Source organism: Crocodylus siamensis, chromosome 5 (genome assembly GCF_052110815.1).
Source record: "Crocodylus siamensis isolate JL-2025a chromosome 5, ASM5211081v1, whole genome shotgun sequence".
Taxonomy (NCBI): Eukaryota; Metazoa; Chordata; order Crocodylia; family Crocodylidae; genus Crocodylus; species Crocodylus siamensis.
In genome coordinates, this window is record NC_143399.1 from 86,447,156 (window position 1) to 86,469,787 (window position 22,632).

The window sequence follows — 22,632 nt, forward strand, 5'->3', positions numbered from 1 at the left end:
TCTTGAATTGTGCTGAGCACATTGTTCCAATCTGCAGATGCAGCCTAGAATCAGTGTTCATATTTCCTATTTAAAGTCTTATCCCCAAAAAATCAAGTAATACATCTCCTGATTATTTTTATTAACTTTTAAAATTAAGTGTTTTTGTGATTTAGATTAAGGAAAATAATATTGACAATGAAATAAGATTACAGTATAGATAAGGAAGTACAATATAATGTTTCATTCAGCATATCACAAAAGACTATTTCACATATATTTGATATTTTATATTGTAGAAAAACTCAGAAGAAAGGAGTCTTAATGCATAGAAAAGAGAAACAGGTCATAAAATAAAGCCCTATGAAGGCTTCTGCAGAACATTTGTGCTGGGCAGAAAAAATGCCTAAAAGAGTCAGAAAGCTACCATAATACTCCATGTACATCTGTTCTCATTCTGTTGGAACATTTGACAAAAACTGAAGGCTTCCATGTGATCAGTCTAACTCTTGTTGAAAAAGGCTGCCCTATTCATTAGCATATCTTTATAGGTATAGACAGAAGTGCAGCTCCCTTGTCTAACTCATGGTACTTCACACAAAGCACTGTGAGTTAGATTGATCCTCCCAACTCAACAGATATTAGCTGTTGGATTGGTAATATGGGGGATCATGCTCCAATTTGGAACTGATCCAGGGAGAGAGGTTGTCTCTCTGAAGTCTCTTCCCCTAGCTTTGCCCCCCGCTGCAGCCTCTGGTGCTGTCTCAGGGTGGGTGGGGGAGAAGGCATGGGAGGGAGGCCCATTCTGGGGTTTCCCCAGCCTGCACTGGAGTGAGTGGGTGAGTGGATTGGAGACCCCCCCACAGCACCAGCTGGGAACCCCCAGAGTGAGCTCCCTCCACTTCTTTCTCCCCTTCCCATTCTGAAAATAGTGCTGGGACCAGGGCTGGGATGCATTGGCCTAGCCCTGCTCTCAGCACATGCTGATATATGTTAATGAGACATCTGCTTTGGAAGACCTTCATCTAAACCCTCATTATATTACATGAGGGTTCAGATTGTCATGGGATTAGGACCATTTAAAGTGCTTTGCAGCCATACACTTGTGCTTGGTCACAGTTATAGAGAACTTTCAGGCTAGAAGACTTTGATAACCACTACCCCCTCCCCATCTGCAAGACCATCTCTAGGGTGACAACAAGCAGACCTACTTCAGCACCATGGAATTAGGTGAGATTCTGGAGCATATATGTTCTTGGGCTTCTTGGCTACATGTACCCAAATGCATGAGAAAATTGATATGAATATACTTGTAGCCATATACCAGGATGTGAGCTGCATTTCTGAAACCCAAATGCTCTTTTATTAGGATCATAAACTTCAGTCTTTTAGTAAAGCCATGATTTCATCAAGTCAGGGAGTATGTATAGAACAGGGACTGGAAGCAAGATATCTCACATCCTAGGTAAATGCCCCAGTCCACTGGCATGAAGTTATTCTCATTCTTGCCCTTTACCCCAAAGCATATGTAACTGTTTTTAAAAAAAGTAGACCAGCATAAGCAGGAGAAATTAGGAGCAAGCTGTCCACCAGAATAATTTATGGAGAGGGACAAAGTTATTTTCTGGGAAGAAGGAAACTTGCATTCAAAGCCCCATAGGCATAGGAGGAGATTTCCATGTTATGGAATATCTCCCATTTCCTAATTATTGGGTAAAAATAGGAAACTATTTTCTGGTTTTATGATTGGTATCCAAATCTAGCTTTTTATGTCCATTGCTTGCCTTTTTTTTAGGAATACAAAATTGGAACAGAAAATTTTGTTTTCAGGTCATATAAAATATTTTGCTTAACTCAAAATTATTTCCTTTCACTAGATTTTGATTTGGCTGAAAAAATAAACATCTTTAATCTAGTTTAATTCAAAACATTTGTATTGTTATTTTACTTTTTACTCTCACTAACTAAAGTGAAAAAGAAATTATTCATACTGTCCTAATCTATGCAGCTCAAATAGTTACTGGGTAACCACAAGCTGCTTTAAAATACACCACAAGGGTCTCAAGACTGCAGCCTGGTAAGATGTTGATATCATTTATATGAATAGGAATTGCGGTGGGTCACATAATTGTCAGGTCAACTGGAGCTGCCACTAGATCACAGCCACTGAAATGAGTGGATGGTGATCACTATTACCCAGTACCTCTCTCTCTCTCTCTCTCTCTCTCTCTTTATATATATATATATCTTGTGGGATAATGCAATGGATTTCATTTATGTGTAACTTTCCCTATGCAGACAGTGATATTCCCTTGCCTTGTGTGTGTTATTGGTCTCCTCCACTATGACATTAAACACAGTATAGTTCTCTTCTACAGTGACACTGAACATACCTGACCCACAAACTAGTTGCAGTTTTTATACTTGCCAGCAGTGCAACTTCTATTAACAATTAACTAGCTGGTTTGCTGGAAAATCACTTTCACTCACTTGTCTACCTTACTCTTGTAAACTGCATGGCTTGTTTTGCTAGAAGTGGTTATTATACCCTCTCTCACATACAGGTGATGTGAAGATCATAATCTGTCCATCATGATTTAAAAAATAAAATGCTATTTTACTGTCTTAGTGGTTAACTATTACTGAAATGGGGCCTGTCTTTATGACCCATACGTTCCTTCATCTCCCTATACAAGTCTGTATGTGCCACCTTGCTCTTTACACTGCCAATAGTTACTTATTTAGTGTGATAGAGTCGGACCTCCTAAAAGTCCTCAAGGAGGACTTATCATACAGGGTGAGGAGGGGACATCATTTTTGTAGTTAGCATAGCTTTTTGCAGTTTTAAGCAGTTCTTTAGTTATGGCGTGGGACATGCCCAGCTCCCAGGATTTGGTGGTGTCTGTTCTGTCATCCTGAAAAGAAACAAAATCCAGGAAAAATATGGATTATTGAGGCAAAACACTGGTAGGAGACCCCTTACTTAGGTCATGATCATGAGAAATGAATTTCTATGTTCCCACAGAGCCAGGGGTCATAGAGACATCAGACTCTGTAAGACAGAGGTACTCAAAACAGTAGAGCCAGCTAGAGTTTTATTATACTGAAAGACACTTGCTAAGAAATAGGTTCATGTAGGCCACTAGGCTGGTTAGGACTTTGCTGTTCAGTCTAAACAGTTTATGACTTCTGATTCATTTTCTTTTAAGAGAAAGAAAAAAAATATTTGCTTGCCTTCAGATTTCTCTGTTCCCTTCACAGCCATTCAGTAATTAGGTATCAAACCTCTGGCATTATGCGAATCAAGTAGATATCTCCTAACATTTCAAAGCACTTGCAGGTTTCCTTCATTTAACTTTACTTGGCCTTGAACACTCCAAACACTCAAATATGCAAATTAAAATTATAAAATCAAAAAATAGCACAGCATTCTTAGTGCTTCCTTGATTATCCAGTCCCTTAGCTGCCTTAATTATTTAAAATGAGCTGTCCCAAACTGTTATAATTGCTTAAAATTCTCTTAAAACATTTTGCTTTGACTTTCTACAACTGTCAAAGTTCAAGTTCATGCTAGCTATGGCATCATTAGCTTGAGGCCTAGAACCATTCCACCATTCTTTTACCTTCCTTTCAGTTTACTTTAGACCTCTGAACATTTCAACCTCCTCTAGGTTTCTTAGTGTTTAAAAGAGATACACCTATGTATATGTGAGGGGACAGATAAGCCAGCTGCAAATGTAGCTCCCCATTATCTTCCTAAAATATCTGTTTATTTTAAGCATTCCAGTGTGATAAAAATGTAAACACCTGATGAAGAACCAGATCCTTCTCCAGTTTCTGGACAAAGTTCAGCAGGAACAACATAAAATATGCTTTATCAAGACTAATAGAAATCTGAATAAATGACACTAAATCCTAGGGCCCCGTAGCCTCTGATAAGCCTAAAAGATAATTGCTGGGATTCTTTGCAGCATCACTATCACCTAAGCAATAATTTAAAAAGCTAGGAACTGTGAAGGTAGAAAGCCCTTAACCTGCAATGAGGGAAGCCTTCTGTGAGATGGAAGACTGGAGCTCCCTGCTGAAGAATGAAACTCATAAGTAAAAACATAATTGTTCAAATGGAAACTTTAGCCAATGTTGAAAAGCTTTTTGAAGCAGGTATATTATGCCAGGAAGAATAACCTAAGATGCACATATCATCAAGAGGAATTGCAAGAGAAAAAGGTTCTTGTGCTCAATATATAAGAAGTCTACAAAAGATAGACCTGAAGATTAAAATTGAAACCCTTTTGGATTGATGCCTGATGTGGCAAAGTATGTGGTTGAAGTATTATTGTAGCCAAGATGGTCTAGGAAATATCTAAGAAGCAAGGGTTTTTTCATAGTATATTTTATTACACTGACTGTATAGTTGGGAGAGATGTTAGAGAAAAGCTTTTGTGTACACACCTCTCTCATATCTGGGAGAGATGTTGGTACAGCATACTAGAGAAAACAATGGCTTGCATTTAATCCCATCAACACAGTAACACAAAGCTGTGTTAAAGTAAAAAATTACTTTCGCACTTTAATTTCAAGTTGCTGATAATTGATATAACTAAATAAACTAAATTAAATAGGAACAAAAAATGTTTAGCCTGGCTATCAAGAAAGAATTCCTAAAGGTGAGCTCCTAACCCTCACAACATTGTGGAAAAGATAGCAAGAACCCACTCAGTTGCGCAACGCTACATGAAAGGAAGAAAAAGCATAATAAACATTGACAGTGATAAGGCTGTTGCTAATAATAAATACTTATTTATCCTGAGTTTTCCCCTAGCAATTAGGAACTAACTGTAACAGAAATAAGGCCAAAAGTCAAGATAATTTTTATGCTTGGTTTCATAAATTTGGCCTTATTATGAACTGGGGAGTGAAATTTAACAACCAGGTGGCCATTTTGTCACTAGTCATTTGTCTCCAATTGGAGAGACTGAAGAATATGTGGTTAAAGATGACCATTGATAGGAAAATGTGGGAATATGGTTATTCATCATATGGATAGCTGCACTACAACTTAATTAGTTTTGTTGTTTTTAATGAATAGGAAAAGTAAAGGAAATATTATTCCAAAAAAAGGGATTCCTGGTTATTTTCTGTTCTCTAGTCAAAAGAAATAGGTTACTTAAATAATTACATAGTTATCTTAGAGAAATCAGACTTCCCTCTATAGCACTATCAAAATCCAGATCAGAGGAAGAACTCAGATCTCCTTAATATCACACAGAGCTGACTGAAAAGACATTAATAATATGGGAATATCAGCTCAGTTAGGCTCTGGAGCAGTGAGAGACGCGCTGGTGAAAGCCCTCTGTGCCCCGCTCCCCCGAAGCCCCCCAGACACCCCCTCAGCTGCCGCAGAGCCCCCTGCCGACCCCCAGTACAGCCGGAGGTAAGCGGGCTCGTGGTGGGAAGGGGTTAATTCCTCGCTCCCTGGGAAGAGGCGGCTGCGTGGAGCCGGGCCGGGTGGTGTTTTCGTTGATCCTCCCAGTCTCGGGCTATGGGCTAAGGAGGGAGAGGAGGATCTACGTAGTGAACCAAAGACTGTGGAGCTGGTGCCATTGGGAAGGCTTTGGCTTCCATGACCACAGCCCACTCTTTGGTGAGAGAGGCAGTGAGCTGCTGGGAAGAGATGGCCTCCACCTCTCTCCCCTGGGGAGGAGGCTCTTTTCAGCCAGGCTCGCTGACCTGCTCCACCGGGCTTTAAACTAAGCCCGCTGGTGGATGGGGGGACTCCTGCCACTGCTGGCCCGCTGAGCAACCCTTGCAAAGCCAGCAGACCAAGGCACTTAAGGGAGCCCACCCCTGCCCCAGCACTGGCACAATCTGTGGGCAAGGCAAGAGCCCCCAAGGGCACACTTGCCTGCCTGTACACTAATGCCAGGAGCCTGGGCAACAAGCAGGGGGAGCTCGTCCTCCTGCTCAGTGCAAAGAATTATGACATCATTGGGATAACAGAGACCTGGTGGGACTCCACCCATGACTGGACCACGGGTATAGAGGGCTATACCCTGTACAGGAGGGATCGTGTTGACAAAAGGGGTGGAGGGGTAGCTCTCTATGTGAAGGAAAGCTACATGTCCCTGCAAGTTGATGTTGGTGACCGGCATGGATGGCTAGAGACCCTCTGGGTAAAAATTCGTGGGGAATACGGCACAGGGGACACAACGGTGGGAGTCTACTACAGACCTCCCACTCAAAGTCCTGAGCTTGACCAGGAGTTCGCCCGGGAACTGACTGAAGCCGCTTGCTCCAGGACCTTGGTTGTCATGGGTGACTTCAATTACCCGGACATCTCGTGGGAAGATCACTCAGCAAAATCTGAGTGGTCACAAAGCTTTCTATTATGTGTGGATGATCTCTACCTGACTCAAGAAGTCTATGGGCCAACGAGAGGCAAAGCGCTGCTCGACCTGGTACTGGCTACGGGGGATGACCTAATCGGTGACCTAGTGATCGACGGGAAGCTGGGTGACAGCGACCACGAGGTGATCACCTTCACCATCTTCCGTAAAGTTGGCAAGTCAGTCAGCAGCACAGAAGTCCTTGACTTCAGAAAAGCCGACTTTGACAAGCTCAAGAGGCTTCTTGGTCAGGCCCTCAGGGACCATGACCCCAGGGAGATGGGAGTTCAAGAAGAGTGGTTGCTTCTCAAGGAAGCGATCCTTAATGCACAAGCTAAATCTATTCCAACACGGAGGAAAGGCAGCAAGAAGGCACAGCAGCCCTCCTGGCTCTCCAGGGACCTAGCAGACCTCCTACGGCTAAAAAGGAAAGCCTACAAAGGATGGAGGATGGGATTGACCTCCAAGGAGGATTATTCTGCACTGGTCTGGTCCTGCAGGGAGCAAACCAGGAAAGCCAAGGCTGCAACTGAACTCCAACTAGCTTCAAGCATCAAGGACAACAAAAGTCCTTTTTCAGATATGTGGAGAGCCGGAGGAAAAGCAAGGGCAATGTTGGACCCCTGCTAAACCAGATGGGGCAACTGACAACTGACACCCAGGAAAAAGCCAACCTATTAAATAGGTACTTTGTGTCAGTCTTTCATCAGTCCCATGGGACGCCCATGCCTGCTATGGGACAGGGAGATCCGGGTGATGGGGATCCCCTACCCTCCATAAATGCTGACCTCGTGAAGGATCACCTTGAGAAGCTGGATACCTTCAAGTCAGCCGGCCCTGACAATCTGCAGCCCAGGGTACTCAAGGAGCTGGCGAGCGTCATAGCCCAGCCCCTGGCACGGATCTTTGAAAACTCCTGGCGCTCTGGTGTAGTGCCTGAAGACTGGAAAAAGGTCAATGTGGTGCCGATCTTCAAGAAAGGGAGGAGGGTGGATCCGGCTAACTACAGGCCTGACTTCTATCCTGGGGAAGATCTTAGAAAAGTTTATTAAGGAGGCCATCCTTGATGGACTGGCCCAGGCTAACATCCTAAGGGATAGCCAGCACGGGTTTGTTGCGGGTAGGTCTTGTTTGACCAATCTCATTTCCTTCTATGACCAGATGACCTATCACCTGGACAAGGGAGAAGAGATTGATGTCATATACCTTGACTTCAAAAAAGCTTTTGACCTAGTATCCCATGATCACCTCTTGGCCAAACTGGCCAGTTGGGGCCTTGGCTCCACCACGATCCACTGGCTGGGAAATTGGCTCCGTGGTCGGGCCCAGAGGGTTGTAATTGATGGCAGTCACTCATTGTGGTGCCCTTTGACCAGTGGGGTCCCTCAAGTCTCTGTCCTTGGACCCATACTGTTCAACATCTTCATTAATGATGTGGACATTGGAGTCAGGAGTGGACTGGCCAAGTTCGCTGATGACACCAAACTTTGGGGCAAAGCATCCACGCCAGAAGATAGGCAGATGATCCAGGCTGACCTGGACAAGCTCAGCAAATGGGCAGACGAGAACCTGATGGTGTTTAACACCGAAAAATGCAAGGTTCTCCACCTTGGGAGGAAAAACCTGCAGCATCCTTATAGGCTTGGCAGTGCTATGTTGGATAGCACTACAGAAGAAAGAGACTTGGGGGTCATCATTGACCACAAGATGAACATGAGCCTGCAATGTGATGCTGTGGCTAATAAAGTGACCAAAACGCTGGCTTGCATCCATAGATGCTTCTCGAGCAAATCCCGGGACGTCATTCTCCCCTTGTACTCGGCCTTGTTGAGGCCGCAGCTGGAGTACTGCGTCCAGTTTTGGGCTCCACAATTCAAAAAGGATGTGGAGAAGCTTGAGAGAGTCCAGAGGAGAGCCACGCGCATGATCAGAGGTCAGGAAAACAGATCTTACGATGACAGGCTGAGAGCCACGGGACTCTTTAGCCTGGAAAATGTTTGTTCACCAGAGCGCCCCAAGGGATGACTAGGTCGAATGGTCACAAACTCCTGCAAGACCGTTTCAGGCTGGACATAAGACTTTCTTTACTGTCCGAGCCCCCAAGGTCTGGAACAGTCTGCCGTCGGAGGTGTTTCAAGCACCTACATTGAACACCTTCAAGAATAAACTGGATGCTTATCTTGCTGGGATCCTATGACCCCAGCTGACTTCCTGCCCTTTGGGCAGGGGGCTGGACTCGATGATCTCCCGAGGTCCCTTCCAGCCCTGATTTCTATGAAATCTATGAAATCCTCAATTTTAGATTTCCAGTCTTCATTTTGCCAGAGAAGAGATTTTTTTAAATTTATTTTAAGGTGATTGGAAGAGTCTTCTTTTTTATTTGTAGATTTTTGTATAAGGGCAGACTGATCTAAGGGGTGTGAGTTAATTGTACCCTGATGGCTGTACTTCTACTTGTATATGTGATGTTGGATTTTTGTTTTGTGGGAAGGGGGGAGGGGCTGTTCAGGGAGTAAGAAAAAAAACAGGACCCCAGAAAATCAGATTTCAACTATGGTAAGTGGTAAGCTAAAGCCTACAAATGGAAGTAAATATGGAGTGGGAGGGTTCTACATTCCCCTAGAAGTCTGCAAATTTTCTTATTGATCCGTGCCAGTGTGCAAGTGTTTTAATATTTAGCTCTAGAGTAAACAGATAACATTTTTATTCGTTCCCATGTCTCTGCTTCAAGGGGTGCTTCCCCCAACTTTGAATTAATATATATCAACTACCTTGCCCAATTGAACATTTCAACAATTTTCTCATGTGCAGGAGTATCCTATGTAGAACAGAAGATGTGTCACAGGTTTCAACTTCAGGAATTCCCCACTAGGTGTGGGGGAGAGAGAAATAAAGGTACATTCAGAGGTGGAAAGAGAACCAAGGATTTGCTGTCAGAGGGAAAGGAAAGACAAGGTGTCTACTGTAATGAGGGCAGATCAGAACCTTGGACCCAGCCAGTTCCAATCAAGAGATCAGAGTAAGTCAGCCCCAAAACAAATGTTACCTGAAGCAAACTGTGTGCAGTGCTTTGTTCCCAGTAGTGCCTTGGTCCCAGCTGGGAATAAGGCAATCATGATAGCCAATTCCCTGAAGCCATAGGCAGCAAGATCTACCCACTTTACCTCTTAAATGCCAGGCCTAACCCTCAGTCTCCTTGTTTGGGCAAACGTGAAATTTGTTCTTGTTCTTGACTCTCCATGCATTTTCCTACTGATCTTCTGGTTTGGCTCCTGGATCTGACTTTGGCTGCTGACTCCACTAACACCTTTGGCATTCTCCCTGATTCCAGTTCCCTGCTCATGATTCTAGCAGTTTCATCTTTGGCCCTTGCTTCTGGTTTCTGATTCAGTTAACCCTCAGTTTATCTTGTTTGTAGCTTCACCTTCTGACCCTGGCTTGTCTGACTTTGGCTAGATCTGCCAAATCCAGTTCCAGCAGTGGACCCATCTGGGCCTTAGCTCTCTGAGGAATTGGCCTGGACCTCACCCTGTGCTTAGGTAACTACCCCTATGCAAAAATGCCCATTCCCCAGTGCATAACATCTACTCTTGACTGATAGATCTCACAACATCTTTGGCTAACTATGGAAGTGGAAATAATACCTATGGAGTTAAGTGTACATATATGAAAAGAAAACTTATCATAGAATGAAAATGAGGTCCTGTGAATACATAATGATAATGAAACATGGATGGAATGGCCTGCATGAAACTGAAATTCTGCTTTTTATTCTTCCTTTAAATCACCTAAACACTTAAAAATTAAAAAAAGAAAAGAAGGTGAAAGCACATTTATCCAAACTGGGTATTGTCTAGCTTTTTAGGTCTATTTTACTACTCAATGTGTCAGGAAACAAGTAAGTATATATAACACAGTAATACTCAGATGTTTTCATGAAAGCTACATACTTTTGCAGCTTGGGAAATGTGGAATACCAGAGTCATAAACTACTACTAGGTAGAAAGATTAAAAATAAAATAACAAATAAAAAAACATGAAATCTAAGCAGAAGACTGCATTGCAGGGTCCTTCAGAAATCCTTATTCTTTTCATTTTTGCATAATATATGTGCAATCATTCTCTTCAGAACTATCACAGCTTGAGTTGAAATAATCGTTCTAATTTATATGGCAAAGCCCCCTCATCTGTGCTGATAAAATGCAACTCATGACAACTCCAATCCTGTGGTTTTAATGTGACTCAAAAAGCTGTATGCAATAAACAAATGTATTAAGGATGCCAACAAGTGATAGCAATGCACTTTATTTAAGTTTTGGAACAATTTAGTCTGTATGAGATGGTAGAAAAAATTATGCACAGGGTTTTCTGATAGACCAACTTCTTATTGAAGTTTAATTTTAATACCCAGCAACATTATAAGCTTTTAGACTATACAAAACATCTCTTTCTACAAAGAACTTAGATGAACATTTCTGGATTTGTGGCAGGTATAATTTTTATATGCAAGACTGCTTTGCAACTGACAACAAAGGAACACAATAGTTAGAGTAGTGTTAAAGTATTTATTGAATAGTTAAAAATATGTTCCAAATGGATAGAAATAAAGAACAGTATTGTGTTCATAAGGCTGGATTTTTTTAGTACACATGTTAGGTAATGATATAGTTACTTTTCTCTACAGTGGCAATCACAGTATGAAGGAACAATATTAAGCAAATAATAATCTCTTAAAATGTAATGTTACAGGTCAGGGCAAATTTCAAAGGGCTTGACCAGATAACAGTGACCATTCTTTATAGTGGATCAGAGACAGATCAATTTGCCATTTGAACTGGGGTTAAGCAATGATGCATTATCACCCTAACTCAGTTCTCTATTTTTTTTTAGACACTGAATACTGAATGAATGGATGGAGGGCTTTTCAACCTGGGATGTTTTCACTTGAAAACCAAAGTACTCAAAGCGACCATATTTGCCCTTCTCTATGTGGACAACTGCACCATCCTTGTGTGAACTGAAGAAAACCTCTGGCTGGATCTCTTCACAGAAGCCTACTGAACTTTGGGCCTCTCTCTCAATATTGACAAGACTAAAGTGCTTTAGCAGGCTGCTTCAGGCAATGAATGTGACCACCTTCCCTAAATTACCACTAATGGAAATTCCTTGGAGGTAGTCAAGCACTTCCCTTACCTTGGTAGCCACCTCTCGCAGAGTGTGACCATTTAGTAGGAAAATCCAACACAGGATCTGGTGGGCAAGTGCCTTCTTTGGGAAGTTGCTGCAGCATGTTTTTATTTACCACTGTCTCTGGAAAGACACCAAGATCCAGGTCTACAATGCAGTCATCATCCCCACTCTCCTCTACAGATGTCAAATGTGGGTGACCTACCATTGTCATGTCAAGAGTCTGGAGAGGTATCACCAACAATGCCTTCAGAAAATCCTCCAAATACAATTGGAAGACTGCCACACATATGCCAGCATCTTTGCTGAAGCCACTGTTATCATCCTTTCTTAAGCATTGAGCCAGTGATCCTTAAGTACTTCACTGGACCAGACATTTTGTGCAGATGCCTGACTTTCAACTCCCAAAACAAATGCTCTGCTCCCTGCTTAGCTGTGGCCTGAGATCTCCTGGTGGGTGGCTCAGTGCAGGAGACACTACAAGGATACATTGAAGACATACCTCAAGGCATACCTCAAGAAATCAAAAGTTGGAAGGAGCTGGTTGCCAACCAACCCCACTGGTACTGCAACCTCAACCAAGTGGCAGTCCATTTTGAGGTAAAGTTTTTTCCCTCAAAGTAATGAAGAGAGAGTAGAGGAGGAAAATTACACCCACCAACAGCCTACATCCCTGTGGAAAGAACTGCAACTTCTGCAGATGGATCTGTGGCTCAATGATTGACCTCTTAAGTCACTGCAAGACAATGAGCCACGTTAGAGATCATCCTGAAATTGAGGGACCACCAATGATGAGTTTTTAAAAATTCACCCATTCCTAAACCCCTGGATACACATACACTTTATATTAAAAACATTTTTACAACTAGCTACTGGCAAATGCCAACTCCATTTTGGATGTAGAAATCTACTGTTTCAGATAGCTGGTTCCAGGAGAGAACTCAATGACTTGTTACAGATATGTTAAAAGAACGGTGCTGAAACATTAACAATAATACAACATATTTCCTTTGGGATTACATTCAGATTGAGGGCCTGATACTCCTTTGCAGAGAAATCAAACCAAAACTTTAGTGACCCCAAGGAAGGATGCAGATTCATGTGCAGTTTCAACTATAAGACGGTGGACAAGTACATATGAACTCTATGCTTTATGTAAATACAATATTTTTCCTTTGCTTTCCCTTCCTCTCTTTCCCCCAACAGCATCCAGGTTACTAGGCCTTTTACAGGTGTCAACTGATCTGGGAATTCTTTAAAGAAAGAACATCAGCATGGAGTAATAATAAAATTTAATCTGAGTATTTATTTTCTCTAATCTGGTGGTTCTGAACATTTTTAAATTCAAGGCACTCCTCATTCAGCTCAAGGCACCACTCACTGTACTAAAGCCACACCCCTGGAAAATGCAGCTCTTACTTTTTGCTCATTTTTTGACTACAGAAAAATACTAGAGAAATTCTTCTATGGCAGAGAACTCAGAAATACCCCAACAGGTCAGAATGTATTTAACACTATGAATTCCCATTTGAAATCTTTGGGTTTATCTTGTGAATCATCACCTAACTCTGCTAACATTGCATGGCACCCCATGGCATGCTTAAAAGGCTCAGGTAAATGAGATTATAAGATCTAAGTTAAAGGCTGCCCAGGGGACGGGCTGCAGCCACGATGGAGATACTGAGAGTAGCTGAACTTCAGCAGCTCTCTCTCTCTCTCTTGAAACACATGGACATCCTACAAACTGTCTGCCCCCAGAGAAGGTCTCTATCAGCCTGTGGATGATGCCTGTGAGTAAGCTACTTGAAACCTAAGTAGATATATTATATAGGCTACAGTAACTCATATGTGTGATCAAAGGCTGCCAGGCCACTCTTTGCTTTAAGGTATTTCTCTGATATTGCTCTACCTTGTACTGTATTCTGAATCTATTCCCTGTAATCAGTTAAAGTTCTCCCGTGTACCTAGCATGGGAGACTTATAGGGAGAGGGTCTAGATTATGTCTTAGGTTCTCCTTGGTCTGGCTGACTAAAGGATACCTCTTTGTGTGCTTTAGACTAAGAGAAGCACCCTGAGTTCTTGCAGTGGGTCAGGTACCCTTCAGGTCTATAAAGCCTGTGTACCTCATGAGGCACAGAACCACTAACAGACAGCATTGTGGCAGCATTACTCCTAGGCTTGTGGGTGTGCTCCAGAAAGGGGGTCAGCCAGACATGACGCATCCCCAGGGTGGCACCCAGAGCTTGGTAGGTGGTCAGGTGCAGTGAGGCTGGTGGCTCAGTGCAGGAGCACCCTCTACTGGCCCACCACATGGTATTTATATCAACTTCAGCAGCAGCATCAATGCCATCTCCTGAAATCTGATAAGCAATAGACATGCTTTCAGACTAATTCTTACTCTGGCCCAGCCACTTCTCCCCTAGCCTCCTCAAGCTCTTCTGAATGTACTATACAGATCTCAAAATCTTGTCAGCACACTCCATGAAATAAGGGGCAGGGGATGGGGACAGTAATAACATGGAGGTAGCTGATTCCCCTTTCTCCACATAAGGGTTGTGAATCACGTGTGGAGAAAATCTTTTGTGCTTAAATCAAAGACTCACAGTAACCCACTAAGGCACTGGAAAGAAATTTTAGGCAGAGCAAGGAATAAATCAGTTATGAGAAAAAGTTCATATAGTATGAACACAAAGAGGAACAGAAATTAAATAACTTGAGAATCCATTCCTGAGAACCACTGAAACAGTATCTTTGAATTTGGTTGTGGAATGTGCATAGAAAAAGTCAAATCCTACTCTTATTTTTTCATTATCAGGGTTTGCTTGTTGTTATTTTTTGTAGTTCATAAAACAGGACAAGTTGAAGAGGGAAGAATAGTGTTTACAACTAAATTAAACTTAACTTGTCTGCATGTATTGTTTGCAAATGTCTATAGCAAAATGTAAGGATATACACTAGTACACTGGTTTGGGTATCAGGAGACCTGAGCTTGATTTGTGGCTCTGCAACCTAGTTATTGCACTGGTGTAACTAGGGTTGGGTGACTGGGGCAGCTGTTTTGGATGCCAACTTGGTAGTGGGGTGGAGAGGGATGAGGAAAAAATGGCTGTTGATGGCAGAAGATGCCACAATTGTACCAGCAGTGGCAGCTGCAACTGGAAGATGCTGCTACCCCTGTATGTGGCAGCTTCCCTGCATGCCTGGCCACATCATTATACATCTGACTTATTGTGTCATTTTGGGCAATTTCCTCACCTTTCTGTGCCTCTGTTTAGCTAACCATCCCTTTTCAGTCTTTTCTGTTGAAACACCTCAAGACAATGACTCTCTCTCACAATGTGTTTATGTATCAGATAGCAAAGTGGGCAAAAGCAAATAAAACTTTGGGTTTTAGTGCTCCTTAAAGATGGGAGCTTCTGGTCCAGGGTGAAAAACTCACTTTGTACTCCAGGCTAGTTCCAGACCATAAGGTTTTCAATTCACAGGGGAAGTGGTGAATGTGGTGGGGCCAGAAGCAGCAGAACAGGGTGGCTGTGGTGCCGGTGGCTGTGGTGGCAAGGAAAGTAGTGACAGAAGCAGAAGACACAGCACAAGCAGTGGCGGCAGTAGGGTGAATGGCACTGGAGGGAACAGCAGCAGACCAAGCAGCTGCAGAGTGAGTAGGGCTGTGTTGGCAGAGCCCTCACTTACCCACTGCTGCCAACAGCCAACAAAGTGATACAGCTCTAGATTCTGCAGTAGGTCCACCCCCAAATCCTCTGGCCCACTGTGAGCCCTGCAGACTTGACGGAGTGGCTCCACTGGCTGTCTCTGGGCCACAAGTGACATTTCACACTGCTGCTCTGTGCTCTGGTCAGAAAAAGATATGAGTAATAAATGCTGTCACCAGTGCTGGCCACCTTCATTTACAGTGATTTTAATTTCGCTTGCCCTTAACTCTATCTACAGATTGTCATTGCTTGGTCTGGAATTTATGCTTCAATTGTGTATATGATAATAGTCTATTGCCAATATTGTATTTATGGAAGACAAAAAGGAATAGTGCCTTGATATACATGGGCCACTCTGAGTGGATAGTAGACCGGGGTTTGATAATGACATTCAGGCTCAAGAGGAGGAAGGGTATTGTCATAGCAACTACAGTGGTGGTCCAGAGATCATTGTTCAGCTTATGGGTCCTGCTTTGCCCTGTGTTTTTTAACTTGAAATTTCATGGTATGGATCTGCAGGAGCTGGATAAGCCAGCAAAGCAGATTAGACTCAGTTGTAAAACTCATCTGGACCACTACAGAAATGCCCCCTGAACCACCAAGACAATGACAGCAGATGTTATCTTCCAGCCTTAGACCACATGAGAGCAGAAAACTGAATGGTTTTGCTTTGACTGAAATAGATGAGTGAAGAGAAGCAACCCTTTGTGTTCCTTGAACATCTTATGGTCCCATTTCACCATCACACCTCTGGCCAGCCAGGCTCTGGTTTTGAGTGGCACACCCTGCCCCCATGTGCGCTGCTCTGCTTTTCTTTTGGGGAGGGAGGGAGTTTGACCCCTGGATACCCAGGGGTCAAAAATACCCCCCTGTATTGCTGTCTTGCAGCATGGAGAGCGGATGAATGTGTGGTATGTGGTGCCACATACCTTACGGCTGTGCTCATCTGGATGTGGCCAACTAGGTTATCAGATGGAATTGTCCTGGGATTAAAAATCCTGGCTCTTCAATAAGATTAAATCCTAGCTGTCCAATCTTGGTTACAAAGAGTTATAATAAATACAGCAATTTATAATACTAGTCCTATGGAGGCCCTGTGGGGAAGTGTTGTTGAAGACCCTCATTTCATAAGTTAGGAGTGACCAAGGGGTAGTAACTTGGCATGACCTTCCTTCTCCATTTCAGATAACAAAAACAGAGTTCACAATATTTACGCTGCTATGTAGTGTCTTATATCAGAGAGGGCAACTGATTGCAAGGAAACAGTTTCTGTAGGACACATGCATTTGTGGAAAAACTAGATAGCAAGGGGCTACCATGTAACTGTCCAGAGACAAGCAGTAGGCCAATAAGAAGGGCCAAATGGAGCCTGCAGTACCTTCTTAAGGAATTGTTGATTCAGCCATCTTATTCACTATGCATGTATTTGCTGCCTGAGAGATCAAATATCCAGAATAAATTACAGCTCTACCAAAACATATAACTCTATTGGAAAACCAAATCTGCATGTGATAAATCAACATAGAACAATGTATTCCTTTTAAAATCTAGTTGACATTTTATCTGATTTTCTCTTTGTCAGACATGTATACTAGGTTTTCCATTTATCTTTTCTTTCTCATTTAGTTTAATATTTTTTTGTTCTTTTCTGGAGCGTTTACTTTGGCCCAAACTATATTGTTTTCCCCATTACCTGACTGACCTTTTTGTACAATTTCTGTGATTTTTCTAGATAGAAATAAAAGGACCTTGATGCTCCAGCCTAGAAAGCCTATTTAGACTCAAATCCCTACATTTAATCCCTACATCAGGATTATATCCTGGAAGAGAAGAATTTGTTTCCCTTTCTGTCGCATATTTTTCTTGTTGTCGGTAACTGGCTCAAAACTTTCTTTACTGCAGAGATATACCTTATGTACTGTCAGTGCTCTGCTTGCTTTTTCTGTGTTAGCTATGAAGTCTTTGCTTGAGTGTATCCTCATGAACAACAATTAATGTATCAACACAGTTCTTTTATATTTTAGAACACATTCCTCCAATAAGACATAAGAGAAATAAAGGAATCTCCTCATTATTACAGTATATAAAAATCTGTGGTCACATAGTTGGTTTCCCAATAATAAAAAATATTTCTCTCTTGTATATTGATTCACACTGTGAAATAGTTTCTCCTTGCTAGACCCTGGCCTCTCCCCTCTTGCAGTGTGCTGTCTCTGTTTAAGGAAGTGAAGCATACTTAGTGTATTGTTCATTTTTTACACAACACTCCAGAATCAGGACCTTTCTGTAGTAATTTTAGGTCCTGATTTAGCCAGGGACTTATGTATACACATAACTCTTATCACAGGAGCCAGGACCACTCAGGCATAGTGTTCTGCACTTTTGTGCATATAAATAATAGCACTGGCTTTATTTTTTCCCCATTGCCATTCTGTAGTTAATTTTTTATGTTCTTTTTTCCTTCCTTGTAGGGACCAAAGATAGATTTTCAGTACAAACGCAATGTTGATTTTGCCTAGAAAGATATTATTATGCTAATCCATGAATGAAATATTAAGCATTTTTCATTTTGTCAGAAAGCATGTCTAAAGCCTAGTAAAACAAATTATTTTAGATAATATTGATATCTTTGTAGATATTAATTTAATTAAGGTACTACTTACTGTAGTAGCTGACCTCTTTTCTGACCTTACCAGGAAAGAAATTCCTTGAGTTTTAAATAATATTTCACATTATTTGGAATATTAGGGATAGAGAGGACATGTTTTTGTGCAGTTATAGCAATTGACACATATGTTGTTCCTCATTTGCCACTCTTTTACTACAGTGGGATGAGTCCACTGAAGAAACATTGAATATCCTAGGTTAAAACAATGTGGAATGAAGCTTTAAGTTCAATGAGACATTGTCTTTGCCAGTGAATTGGATGTTAAAAAATCTAGTTCTATTATTGACTCTACTACAGACTTTGTGGGTGATCTTGGATAAATCACTTTGCCTTTGTGGCTGCATCCAGACATACAGTCACGTGTAGTTTGTGGCACTGCAAATCTCTCTGCGGCTCCACAAACCATATGCCTGGAACATTAAATTGTGCACTGTGCTGGTGACTTGCAGCATGGTATCCAAATTAGCAACTGGGATTCCCCAGTATGGAAAAAAAAAGAAACCTGGGGGAAAAAAGCATCATGGAGCTTACCTCTAAAGCATGCTCCAAGACAAATGGAGGGCTAATTCTCCAATAGGACAATTTGGCTGCCAACCAGCTGTGTCCAGTGATCTATTTGAGCCCCTGCTGCTCTAGCACACTGTGCAATGGGCAGGAACAATAAACAATATGGCAGGGTTCACAGCTACCTGCTGCTGAATCTGCATTGCACCCCGGACCTGTCCTGGCCCCACAAAGGTAGCCAGGGCCAGATGGGCTGCCTTAGAGCTGGGCATGTGGGACAGCCATGCCACTTCTCCAGAGGCACTGAGACCTGGGACCTAGAAAGCAGCCCTAGGATCTTGGCATGAGAGCTGCCCAGGCCACAGCTGCAGGCACCAGTAAACAGCAGAAGGCACTGGAGTCCACAGTGGGCAGCAGGAGTGGTGAGGAAGGTGGAGGGACCCAGCCACAGGAGTCAGCCTAGACCAGACAGCAGGGACCCAGCTGGCAGCCCAAGGAAGTGACTGACCTGGCCATTTGGGGCAGTTTGACCAGGGACACCGGAATGAGCACATTTACTAGGAAATTGCTGGGCAAATGGCTGAGTGGGGGCATGCCAAAACATAGCACCACTGCCACAGCAAGTCCAAGGCATTGCGCAGACAATTTCATATAATGCGTGATGCCAGCCTGCACAGGGTGGTCCACCTTGGCCCACTATAAGGAGATGGCCCAAATCATTTGTTCCAGAGCCATGGAGATCCCCTGCTATTCATTTGTCACCAGGGGAGAAGCAGAGGCTGAAATGATGAGCCCTGTGACCTGGCCAGAGTCCCCAGAGACAGGGCCCTCCTCTAGGCCTGCAACCACACTATTTCCCAGCCATGCTAGGAGTGATGGTGAGGAGGGATGCATGCTACAGGCAGGACCTACTGCCACAGCCAGGACAGAGGTGATGCCAGAGAAACTGTCAGAGAAATGTCAATGAGCTAAGGAGATTAGTTGGGGAATCACAGTCCCAGAAGGTAGGGAGTCCAAGATGGGTGGTCGTTCCTTAAGGAAATGATCCCCCAAGCCCAAGGGTGACAGTCCCAATGCAAGTCAAGGGGAGCAAGAGCCCCCATGGCTCACCAAAGGCATTCAGGAATGTCTGAAAGCTAAAAAGGAGGTGTACACCGAGTGGAAGGGTGGGGCCATCACCAAGGAGAATTATACCTCCATTGCTCGAGACTGTAGGAAGGATGTTAGGAAGGCTAAGGCAGAGACAGAACTAGGACTAGTGACCAGGATCACATTTTTAAATATATAGGGAGTAAAAAGAAAGCACTGAGTAGCATGGGTCCCCCTGCAGGACATGCTTGGCAATCTGGTGGTTGCACCAGATGACAAAGCTGACCTCTTTAACAAATTCTTTGTCTCCATGTTTCTGAGCAGGGACCAGGACATCCCCCTCACTGGGATTCTGGATAGACTCAGAAGAGGGACAGCCAGGCCTAGGGGCAGAGAGGACCTAGTTAGAGAACTTCATGTGAGACTGGACATGTTCAAATCAGCAGGTCCATATGAACTCCACCCCAGGGTGCTAAGAGAATTGGCAGAGGCCATTGCGGGACCCCTGGCACAGCTTTATGAGCACTCATGGTGCTCTGGCCAGGTACCAGAGGAAAAGAAAAGGGCCCCATTTTCAAAAAAGGGGAGGAAGGAGGGCCTGGGAAACTATAGGCCTGTTAGTCTTACCTCAGTCCTGGGGAAGCTCTTTGAGAAAATTATACAGGAGCAGTTATCTGTGAGGGACCAGTTGGGGAGATTTTGCTTAGGGGCAACCAACATGGGTTGATTAGGTGCAGGTCCTATCAGACGAACCTGGTTGCCTTCTATGACCAGGTCACAAAATCCTTAGCTGTCATGGGGGATGTACTCTTTCTGGACTTTAGGAAGACCAAGACCTTTGACACTGTCTCTCACCCCATTCTCATTAATGGTGCTTGCTTCTACCCTGGGGGTCTTCAAAAGGAGGCTAGATAATCACCTAGCCGGGGTCATTTGACCTCAACTCTTTCTTGCCTATGGCAGGGGGTTGGACTTAATGATCTGCTCAGGTTCCTTCTGACCCCACCAACTATGAAACTATGAAACATGTCCCCCAGCTCCTGCATGACAGCAGAGGGAGTGGGGAAGAGGCTGAGGACAGGGCTGCAGTGTCACACATGTTGGCAGAGGCCACACCTAAGAATCCTCAACACTGGGCCTCACCCCTATTTGAGGCCAGGTCTGGCTCTGGCTCCATTCCCCCAACCCAGGGTCCAGGAACTGCAGTCTCCTGACCAAGGTGACAGCCTGTCAGTGCAGCCTGGTAAATCCTGCACAGGACATGAGAAACTGGGAGACACCCCCCTTTCCCTTCTTTCTCCCCTAGGCCACTCCTCCTTATGCCCTGCGTGCCCCACAAGCCTACCTCTAACATCTCTGTCCCTCTTCTCTTGTTCCCCATTCCTCTGCCATGCAGGGTCCCCCATCCTAGCAAAGCAAAACAGCCTCCTAGCTGGATGAAGATGGTCCTGGCCATGAGGTCAGGGGGTGGTGGTAGTATTGCCAGGGCCATTTTCTCAAAGGGTTGCAGCTCCATACCCACTGGAGCTAGACACTGAGGAGCCAGGGGTCAGGGAACACTGCATTTATCCTGGTAGGGGAAGAAGTTGGGTGCAGCAGGCTGGGCCAGCTGTGATGCTTGTCCCTGACAAGCTCCTTACAAGTAGGAGCCTGCAGAGGCTGTGGGCAGTACCAGGGCTTGGGCAGCAGTTCACCCAGACACACAGTGGGGAGAGGATGGATAGACCCCAGGATGGCTGCAGTCCTTTTCAGGTTGCTAGCCACACATAGCTCTGGCTCAAGGGTCATCTGCTTGGCCCCATGCCTAAGAGTGAGACTATACCCTGTGGAGTCTTGCTGAGTCCTGTTCTTGCCCCATGGCATGATGCTGTAACTGAAGATTTGCTATCTCATTACCCTTCATTTGCTGTCTCTACAGAGAGCCCATTTTCCAGGGAAGAGGCTGATATCCAGCACCTGGGAGCTGCTCACCCACTCTCAGGCACTCCAGGGGCCATCCAGATGCATTGCCTATGATGGGAGAAATATGCATGCCAGGAAAGCATCCAGGAGGAACTACTGTGGACAGAGTGGGTCCATTTATGGGAGGCCTGTCAGTGCCACCAGCAGGTCCTGGCTGAGTTGGGCTGCACCCGCCATGACCAGTTCCTTGTTCTGGAGGAGGTTTAGGCTGGGAAGATTGCCCTGAAGCAGCTAGTGGTGGAGATAAGGGAGGAATAGCTGCTGGCTCAGGACAGCTATGAGGGACTGAGACAATTGCAGGCCTCCATCAAGACAGCCATCCTGGAGGAGCACAGGGTGTTGCAGTAGCTCCTGGCTGCCATCCCTACTGCTGTCACTCCTGCTGCCATGCTCCAGCCCCAGCATAGGTGCCTGGCCCCCCTGGCCAGCCTGCGCCTCCCCTCCCACCTAGGCCAGGGCCTAACTAGGAACATTTTGCATTCTGTCACCCCAGCAGGCCTCACAGGCCCTCAATGGCTGTCAAACGGTACAACTCCTGCCTCTCCTTTTCTCAGTCTGAGACCTAGATGTACCATCTGGCCCTGAGGAGGAGTCCCTGGTCACATCAGCATGGCCCCTGAACATGGGGTGGTGGCACACAGGGCCAAGAGCAGGCTTGGGGCTAAGGGGTTGCCAACCCCTGATTCCCTCCTCCCTGTTCCTGCTCCCCTGGTGTTTTTCCCACCCCTAAGGACTACCTCTTTCCCCCTTGGTGCTTTAGTAAATAGTTTCCACTTTTTCTCTGGTTTTTAATGTTTTTTTGCACACAGCAGGGGTGGGTGAATGGTGATGGCATTGTGTAGGGTCTCATATCGGGTACTGGTGGAATGTTATGCTGTTGGTATTGGAGAAGTTTTGGGGAGATGGAGTGGGGATAAAGTTGCTTTTGTTTTCACAACAGTGGCACTGTCTATGTTGTCACAGTCATGAATTCATATACATTGATGGCTAGAAGGGACCTCAAAAGATCATCGAGTCCAGCCCCTCCCCCTCCGACCCCCCCCCCCCCGGGCAGGAATACTGCTGAGATCAAATGAAACCAGCAAGGTGTCAGTCCAGTTTCCTCTTGAAGACTTCCAAGGGTTGGAGATTGCATCACAGCCTTGG

The 22,632-nt window shown here is 44.2% G+C and overlaps 1 pseudogene; it reads left to right on the plus strand.

Moving 5' to 3' along the window:
* The first annotated feature begins 21,324 nt into the window (after positions 1 to 21,324).
* Positions 21,325 to 22,052, plus strand: LOC149864377 (uncharacterized; annotated as a pseudogene).
* Positions 22,053 to 22,632: the final 580 nt, after the last annotated feature.